Raw genomic sequence first — 6,639 nt, forward strand, 5'->3', positions numbered from 1 at the left:
ATGAGACTCCTGACTTGGCTTCTACCACGCTTCATGCGCGCCGGGACGGCACTTAGCGGCAAATTGGCCTCACGCATTTGTTTGTTTGCACATCGACGGCAAAGAAGGCTTTTATCTTGAGTTCCAAGGGAATTCTGGGAAAATGAGACCTCTTCCGCTATCGGGTGTCTGCGTCCGTTTTTAGGGTGCCGGAAGGTCAAAGCAGGTCTTTGGAGGGTTTAATCTGGGGCTTTACTGCCATTTTCACACACGGGGTCATTTTCGGGGGGGGGGGGGGTTCCTTTGAGTGATATTAACCTTAATAACAGTAGCTATCGTGAGTTCGGGCTCAGCACGAACATTTTAATGACTTTCTAAAACCTCGGCTTTGCTCTGAAACAGAACCACATGCAGGAACCAGATATTTAAGCCTGGAAATACCAGGATGAGACTGGTGTTCATCTGCTGGAGAAGGTTAGCAGGAAGGAGTGAAGTTCATGGGGGGGGTGGGGGTATCCTGGTGTGGCTTTAGTGGGGCGGATTTCTCAGCATGGCCTGTGTGTGCATCTTCCAGCCCTGTGATGGGGGGGGGGTCTCTTCCCACACTTAACTGGAGTTCCCCTAGATCAACTCGCCCCCTACTGTCACCAAGAACCTTCTCCCTCTGCATTAACTCTGGTGCATGTCGCTTTGCCCAATCAAGGTGCTTCAATCAACTGACCCCAAACCCAACTTGTATGCATAATCCACTGGGCCCCTGCCAATACAGCCCCCACCCTATTCCCTCCAAGCCCTGGACAAACCGAGTCTGTGCCCCCAACCCCCCCACCCCACAGACCCAGCTTCGGGGGGGCCAGTGAGAAAATTATGACATCTGGTCCCCTCTAAATCCCCAAGAATTTCTCGCAGGTTCATGGTCCGCAGGGGACCCCCAATCTCCCCTCTTTCTCTGCATCAGCTAGGCATCTCCTCCTTGCGTAGTTCCCATTTTCTGCTGCTCTGCCCTTCTCCAGCCCAGACTTTGGCTCTTCAAGGTCCATAGCACTTCCTTCGCCTTTCAGTCTTTTTTTAAATTGTGCTTTCGTTCGAGTGGAAGACCTGAGCCACAGCGGCGCGGAGAGAAAACGCTTTTGTCGTGTGTTCGTATCAAAGCGCGCGCTTAACGCGTCACAGCCGGGAACTCATAAGTGTCTGCGCTTTAAGCATAATGAGATGGATTTAGGAGGTATCTCAGCGCTCCCGAGAGGCAGAGCTCACGCCACCCCAGCGGGAAACACCAATAGAAGTGCTTAGTTTGGGGCTGACTCTATAGAGAACTGAAAGATTTAAAAGAGGAACAAATGGGAAAACTTCACACTTACCTACATTGTTCTGCTTTCTTCTCTAATGAATTAGCCATCAGCTAACAGGCTCTTTAGATTTTTATGCTGATTTATTTACGTTTCTCTTATCAGACTGGTTTTTTTTTTAATTTGCACATGGAATGCATCTTTCAAACATTTTGGAATTTATTGCAGTTTCTCTCAGTCGCCTTGATAATTTCTCAGATCAGAAATGGAATTCTCTAAAATAGCTCAGAGGTGCATCTCGTGAACCTTCAGCTGGCAAACATACATTGAGAGAAAAACACAGAGTTAGAATCTGGCAATGGAAGAGCAGCAAGGAAATGAACGGAGTCAAGAGCCGGTAAGGAGTAAGACTGCATGGAGGAAGAGTGGGGAGGCAAAACGGAAGGAGAGGTAGAAGAGGCCAGGAACAGAGGCACGTGCCTGATGGAATAAGGGCCACAATGATGGACCCTGTCCTCAATCATGGCCCTACAACGGCTGAGGCTGGTCAAAGGGTGCAGTCAGATGTTGTGAGAACAACCATGTCCTCAATCATTCAAACATTTCATAGAGACAGCAAGTATGTAAATCCAACAATCTGCACTGTATTGTAATATTGCATACTTACTGTAATGCTTCATATTACAGTATTCCATTTGCATTTCATAGTATACAGTAAATATACTTTATACAGTTACTGTGTATACTGTAGCGCACATATACATACTTACAGTGTGTACATATGTATATATGTGCGTTACAGTATGGAACTGTATAAACTATACTGCTGAAATTGATATGTCAGACAGAGAAAGTATAATTTTGTACATTTTAAATCATTGTCACCAAAACCTTAGCCATAGTTTGCTTCTGAAAAAACTTACTGAGTACACTGTTCTATTGACAAACTGGCTAAGCATTTTGACTATCAAGTTCATTGACATTAAATATTTACTTTTGACGGATAAGCCCAGGCTTTTGCAGGTAAGCCATCTGCTAATTGTACGAACTGTTTCGAGAAATCCACTTACAGTTTTGCAAATGTTACGGATGATTCAAGAAATGTACCAAAGCGCCAGAAAATCTGATTTCCCGCGCATCGCATCCCAGCAGGCCCTTGGCGCCATCTAGTGGCACGATCTGTGCATATCAAAGAAACTGAACCGCTTCGCCTGTTGTGCGGACTATTTGGAATGACCGACATGAGCAGAAGGTTGCAGGACTACATTACAGTTTATAAATATTCAATGGGAAAACTCGGTCTCTGGCAAACTATGATATGTAAGCTATGTTGGATACTGGATATTGGTTAATAAACAATAAGGCTTTGTAACTTTCAAAACTAAAATGTTAAACTGAAATCGTGCAATCAAACAGCGAAACTACAAACACATAAGTCGCTTTGACGCTTGTCTTTAATGTAAAAAATGTTTGACGCGACATGTTTAGATTAGACAAACCTGGATTAAACAGTGACAATACAATGAGTAAGTCTTTTTATTGGGGTGACTACACTTCTCAGGAAAAAGGGTACCAGTTCGTACCTTTGCTTGTCACTGGGGCTGTACCCTCAAGGGTCTGCCAGTTGTACCTTTAGCTGTATGTAATTGTACGTTTTAAGGTACAGAAATGGACTCTGAGGAACATCCCAGCGGTACAAACAGCATTAATGTACCATCAATGATACAAAAATATTCCGCATAGTAAATATCTGCACTTTTGAATGTACAATTACCTACAGCTAGGGGTACAATTGGCAGATCTTTGAGGGTACACCGCCCCCCCCCCCCCCCCCCCCCCCCCCCCCCCCCCCCCCCGTGACAAGCAAAGTACAAATCGGAACTCCTTTTATGACGGTGTATGGAATAGAATGCATTGCGTCTGAAATGCGGTACCTCCGCAATCCTTTGCGCAATGATTTTTGACGCTCTTTCACATTGCGTATTAGATGCCGTGAAAAGTCTAGTCTCTAGTGCATGAGATGCATCATGGTTAAATACCGGGCAGTGAAGGGAATGTCTGACCAGGAACATTGTTCAGTTGAGATAACAATAAGTGAGGGCAGTTTGGAACACGAGCTCAAAGTTTGGTGGCTAGCATTCAGATATGTAATGCGACACATTATATAGCGGATATAAACTAGCTTTTTAAAAACGACAATTACTCATTACAACAACGTCCAGGTCAATGTAAGAGAGCACGTGAGGTTACTGGACCAGGAAGGGGGGAGGGTTAGCAGGAGCGAGGGAGGGAGGGAGGGACGGAGAGAGAGCTGTCACGAGAAGAGACAAATGACAGCTGGCAATAGGGGTCGGAAGTCAGGAGATGGACGCAGCAGGGGAGAGAAGAGCAAAAACTAAACAATAGGAAGGAACGTCCCCATACCATCGTCAGAGGATGGACATGGAGTGGGGGGGCAGAGGCAGGCTTCCAGAACTTTCTCTGTGAGGAAGTGACTGCGAGGCACCTGAAAGCGCATCAACTGCTCCATCGATGTCTCCATCCCGTCGTGGGTAATTTCCGCTTATTAAGTTTTTAAACAATATATTTGGTTTTATTTTATTTTATCGGAAATGTCAGAAATGTTTTCACCAAGAACCAAAAAACTTTACCTAAGGTGCAGGGACACTGAAACATTATCTGTTATTTTTTTTTAGCTACCGACGGTAACTTGGTGCCCCCAGTACAGGGCTCTGCGATGTGTGCTTGGTGGCCTAGTCGACCCAAATAGCAGGTGGCAGATCTGAGCTGTAAACAGAGACTCATGTACTGCTGCATGCGCAAAACGACACAAATATTGAGGCAGTGGAATGGAGGCGAAGGTTGTTAAAGACTCTGAGGGCTACTGGATCATATTCAGGCAATGAAGCACAACGGAGCAGATCAAGCGAAGTGACCAACCTTCACAGCTTCTATCCTCAGGCCCATCATCCTTCTAAATCCTTCTAAACATGGACCCTTCTGACGTTAAACTGCTCCACTATTTAAAACTTTTTTTGGTGCTATGCTGCCCCCTGGTGACACTGCTGGTCATTACATGGGTTCTAGCACAATGTGACATGCAGATGAATCGAATACATTTTTACCTTTTAGACCATCATTCAAGCGGTGAAATATATAGCAGAATAGCGGATTGTCTTAAGAAGCACTGCATTAGAATCAGTATCATTCATTGGCAAATTTCAGGATTTTGTTTTGGTGCGGTTGATGGATTGACGTTTATGTCAATAAACTGACATAAACTGAAAATGGCTGATATAGTGTTTGCGGTGTCATGCTTATATATGTAGCCAGTCTTCACTGATTGCACATCCCATCAGTGAGAGCAGAGAGTGAAGGTTGAATTAGCAGAGCGATAGCACAGCTGTACAAAAAAAACTGCCATCCACACGACATAACGGGAGACACATCGGACTTCAGAAGAGGACAAATGGTTGATGCGCGTCTCACTGGCACATCTGTGACTTGGACAGCAAGCTTTTGTGGTGAGAGCCACGGTATCTAGGGTCATGGTGACACACCACCCCGAAGGACGGACCACATCCAGTAGGAGTAACTGTGGATGCAAGAGGAAGCCGTCTGAAAGTGGAATCCGGGCAGCAACCTGGGTTGTATCCAAAAAACATAAAACCGCAGCAGCTGATCGGCTCACTGCAGATTTAAATGAACACATCGACTTTCCAGTTTCCAGCAAAACTGTTCGTCAGAAGCTCCACGGGGTCAGTATTCATGGTCAGGCTGCTATAGCCAAACCCATGGTCACTCCTGCCAATGCCAAACGCCGGTTTCAATGTTGCCAAATCTTGGGCTGCGGACATTGCGAAATATATTGCTCTCTGATGAGCCCTGTCTTTCCAACATCTGGGAGAGTTACGCTGTGGAGAAGCCCCAAAGAGGCCCTGCACCACACTAATACATTACCGTGGTCTAAAACCAGGTGTTTCAGCTTCATTGTCTATCCCCTGTATAAATAAAGGTGAGAGAAGCAGATGTTGGATACGGATAGTTTTGGGGTATGTGCAAATAAGTTCATGAAGTCAAAACAAACAGCACAGCATAAGTGCTCTCTGTGTTCTGAAGTACAGCATTTTGCCTGGTCACTAAACCCAGGACAGGCATGCATCATTTTGCATTTTCGGCCAAAAAGCCAGTAATTAAGCAAATAGTAAGAATAATGCAGTGTGTAAAAAGATGTACAAGCTCAGAGGGTGGATGTGAGGTCGAAAGCACTGAGGGAAGAATTAATCACCCCAAAGAACAAAGAGGTATAAAATGCCACTTTAAACTAGCATGAGGGTGTTTGTCTCCATCCTTCTATCTATCTATCTATCTATCTATCTATCTATCTATCTATCTATCTATCTATCTATCTGTCTATCTATCTGTCTGTCTGTCTGTCTGTCTGTCTGTCTATTCTGCTCATTTAATGTATTTATTTGACTATTCCTGGACTACTTTGGTCGAATGATATTATAGTAATTTGCTTTATAAATAAGATTGACAGAACTTAATTTGACACCCCAAGCCCAAATTCTCAGGATTCAAGATTCAACATTTTATTTTTTTCACACGCACAGTTAGGCTGGCACAGCTTGCGGTGAAATGTAACTCCGGATCGCTCCAGAGACCTTGCAAAAGATGGACTTTAGATAAATAAAGGTTAGTAAATAAGACATCAATGTGCGTCTTTTATTGATATCTTTTTGTATTATTTACTTTTTCTTCATCCACATAGTATAGCGGTCGTGCCGCGGTGGCCCTCTAGTCAGCATGCACCAGGCATGTGTGGGTTTGCGTCTACTTTCCATGTCACGTGAGTTTGTTCCAGGCACTCCAGTGTCCTCCAAAGACAAGCAGTCAGGCTAATTGGTGTCTTTGAGTTGCCCAAAGTGTTTGCCTGCATGTGCCCTGTCCGCGATGGACTCCCATCTGCTGCCCTATGGATAAATGGTTACCCAGGATAAGTGGTTAGAAGATAAGTGCTGTTGATATCCAGATATCTATGGCTTAAAAGGTACAACTCTAATGAAATCTAACTGTGAAAGGTTATAAGAACAAAGGCTATGCAGTACAGTGTGTGGTATAGTGGGCTTGGACTCTGGCCCTGTGATCAAAAGGTCACTGGTTCAATCCCTGTGGTTGGCTGAGTGCCGTCAACCCTGGGTCCTTGAGCAAAGCCTTTAACCTCAGTCACTCCAGGGCTGCTGTCCGACCGTGTTCTCTGATTCCCACTTGCATGCCATTTCAGGACAAATATGTCTACTCAATAAATGTTAATTGAAGATTAAGTAAAAATTATTTAAAAAAAAAGGTCAAATGCTGCTGCCTTACA

At 44.6% G+C, this 6,639-nt stretch overlaps 1 long non-coding RNA gene across 1 annotated transcript; it reads left to right on the forward strand.

Moving 5' to 3' along the window:
• Nucleotides 1-3,630: 3,630 nt before the first annotated feature.
• Nucleotides 3,631-5,980, forward strand: LOC125721823 (uncharacterized). The gene is made up of 2 exons (XR_007385979.1): nucleotides 3,631-3,820; nucleotides 3,965-5,980. It is a non-coding gene; the product is annotated as an uncharacterized LOC125721823 (long non-coding RNA).
• Nucleotides 5,981-6,639: the final 659 nt, after the last annotated feature.

Source organism: Brienomyrus brachyistius, unplaced genomic scaffold, assembly GCF_023856365.1.
Source record: "Brienomyrus brachyistius isolate T26 unplaced genomic scaffold, BBRACH_0.4 scaffold35, whole genome shotgun sequence".
Taxonomy (NCBI): Eukaryota; Metazoa; Chordata; class Actinopteri; order Osteoglossiformes; family Mormyridae; genus Brienomyrus; species Brienomyrus brachyistius.